The sequence below is a fragment of the Lepidothrix coronata genome, unplaced genomic scaffold (genome assembly GCF_001604755.1).
Source record: "Lepidothrix coronata isolate B3197 unplaced genomic scaffold, Lepidothrix_coronata-1.0 Scaffold57, whole genome shotgun sequence".
Classification (NCBI taxonomy): Eukaryota; Metazoa; Chordata; class Aves; order Passeriformes; family Pipridae; genus Lepidothrix; species Lepidothrix coronata.
The window spans coordinates 112,791-115,865 of NW_016690237.1; positions in this window are offsets into that span (position 1 = coordinate 112,791).

Below are 3,075 nucleotides of genomic sequence, written 5' to 3' on the forward strand. Positions count from 1 at the left end.
AGAAAAGAAAAGAAAAGAAAAGAAAAGAAAAGAAAAGAAAAGAAAAGAAAAGAAAAGAAAAGAAAAGAAAAGAAAAGAAAAGAGGAGAAGAAGAGAGGACCTTCGCCAGAGTTTTCATTCCTTTAATAATACTTCAAAGAGGCTGCCTAACTGCTGTCCCGAGAAGAGGATGCGCGGCACCAAACGGACCGCCGATCCAACTTCCTCGCAGGTCAGGAAACACGAGCAGGTTCTCCCGTGTCCCTCGCCCGTGGTCCCAAGCGCTTTTCAATGACGAGCACAGGGGGAAGTGGCAGGGACGAGCGGCGGGACCCGTAGCTGAGTGAGAACTCCTCCAGCGGCCCCCACGCCGCACCGCGGCCCCACGCGCGGGATCAGCTGTTGTGTCCCGAAGGGGGAAGGACGCTCTTTTGGTGTTAAAAAGGAAATAATCGTCAATTGAAGCGGGGGAGGGGTTGGGAAGTAACTCAAGCGCCAGTAAATGATTGCGTGGGTGTTTTATACGCGCGGCATCTCTCCTCGCAGAGGGCTGGGGGCGGCCGTAGGGCCCGCGGGGAGTACCCGGCCGGAGGCGGGCAGGGTTGGTGGCCGCGGGTGGGGGACTCCCCGACACCTCTCGGCGGGGGTCCTTCGGGCGCGAGTGACTTGGGGCCCCGCACCGTTCCCCCGCCGCCGCAGGTCCGTGGGTGGCCACGGCCGGGGCGTCCCAGGGGCAGGGGGGCCGGCCCGAAGGGGCGGCGGAGCTCGGCTCGAGCTGCTGCCTGGCAGCGCTCCTGGCCGCAGAGCCCCCGCAGGAGACTGGGTCTACGCGTTCGGGCTGGGTCTTGGTGAACAGCAGTTTGCGGCCGGGAAAAAAAAAAAAAAAAAAAAAAGGAGCAATTTTCCTTCCAACTTTTTTTTTCCTTCTTCTTCCTAGACTACTAATTCCTCTGTGTGGGCAAACACCCCTTCTCCTTTGATATCTAGTCACAACGCCTATATTAAATACCAGTTTTAATGAGAGCCGTGGCTGTGGCTGAATTAGGTGATGATAGTTATGAAGACGATCTGACCTGTTTTGATGAAGACGATCTGACCTGTAGGGAGAGAGGGAAAGGTCAGCCACATGCAGTGGTCAGATTTCTGCTTGTTCCCGGCACATGCTGCTACAATATTGATCCGCGGAGAAAGATAAACATAAAAGCTAGATCCTATGTGCTGAATACTAATGAACGTGGCTTCCAGATTTTAATTGTTGCTGACTTCTTATTTCCACTGCGAACATTTGCCGACCTCTATAGGGCATTTTTCCCAGGTTTATTTTATTTTGTCTTATTTTGCTTATTTTTTTCCCCAAATCACTCAATCTCTCCCGTTGGAAATCTTCCTAACAAGTTACTTTCCCCATCAGACAAGGCGCAACCACCCGAAAGTCACGGCCAGCATCTCCTTTTCAGTGAAGGCAACCGCTGCTGGAAACGGAGAAAGCTCTTCTGAAAGGCAACATTTCGACCTGGGAAGCACCTTTCGGATTCCTGCTTCGTTACTCGCTCCATTCTTTCGCAGCTAGAGATGACACCGAAGTTGGGGGTTATTTTTTTCGCTCTCCTCCCGGACCGGACTGCTGCAAACCAAGCAGTTAGGCTGGAAGAGAGATTTGCGTTCAAAGCCTCCCCAGTTTCTCAGCTGTTGCCAGACTAGATACACCTACGTGAGGCAAAGAGAGATGGAAACATGCCGTGTCTCGGCGTGTATCGGGGAGAGAGGCATGTCAGAGGCGCTTTGCCCTCGACTGCTCGACTATGCGGGCAAAGGAGGCTCTTTTCGGAGGGTTTTCGCTGCGGTACTGAATGATTACGAAACACTCACTCTCGGATTTTTTTTTTTCTCTTTTAGATGGTCAAAATTAACTGTAAATCGGGTAAAGCAGTCAATGAAACGGTTATCCCCAAACAAGTTTTTGCTGCTTCGCGAGCGACCGAGAGTATACACCATCGGCTATACAGGGGCAATTAACTGTATCAGACATTTAAGAAAATGTGGGAAATATTAAACTCCTAATTCCCATCATTGCAAATAATTTTCATGAAGGGAACTTCTGAAAGATTTTTTTTCCTCTCTTACACTTTCCAGTCTATTTTTTAACCCCTGAATGATTTACTACGTAAGTAATTTTAGAGGATACAGTTTACAGCTTGAGTTATTAGACTGAACACCTCTGGCTGACACCACAACACCTTTTTTTTCTGCCTGCAGCTGTGAGTCACAACCCCATTTTCATACCAAACTGCTGTGCATTCCTTTACAATATAGACTTCCTTCTTGCAAAGATCAAACACGTTGCAGCCCACGTGCTTATTTTAAAATACGGGAAAATTAAAACTAAACATGGACTTAAAAGAATAAAACCCAAATGCATCATTTCTTTCCCTGTTGTCTCTCCTATTAAAATAAATTAAAATAAAATTAGGAGGGAACGACGTAGACTACTCCAACAAAATAATACAGTGACAGAGCCAAAACAGTTGATTTCGACTGGAACAGGAACGGATCCTTCTGTTTGCTGTTATTTATTTATGTATTATTGTGGCTATGGTTTTAATTATATGTGGGAATGTCAGGCCAAGATGCTGTAACCGTAGCCTCCCTTTAACACACTTTTCCTATTTGTTTAGTGCCAGAGCTACAAGGCAAGAACAGGCACCAAAAGCAAAATTGTTTCAATATTCTGTTTAAGAGCTTACAACAGGGAATCCCAGAAGTACAGGAAAACCTGTAGGCCTGCTCCGTGGAGGTGCATGGCAGTACCAGGCCGATTTTGTGTTCCTCGGCAGGTTTCGACGTGCAGAAGGGGAGCGGAGGGGGAGAAATTGAGGGAGGAAGAGATGCCCAGAGTAATTTTTACCCAGTAAAGGGGTATCTTGAAAGCCTCCTTGCTGTTCGGTGGCACAGATTCTGGGATGCTTCTTAGTTTTGAGTAGGGTAAAGGTAGACTTAATCTCTACTCCTCCCGGTAACCTACTGACTACTCCTCCCCTGGGGCTTGAGATAGGGGCTTTGCTGTAAATCCTTCTTCTTCCATCCCCTGTTTTTTTT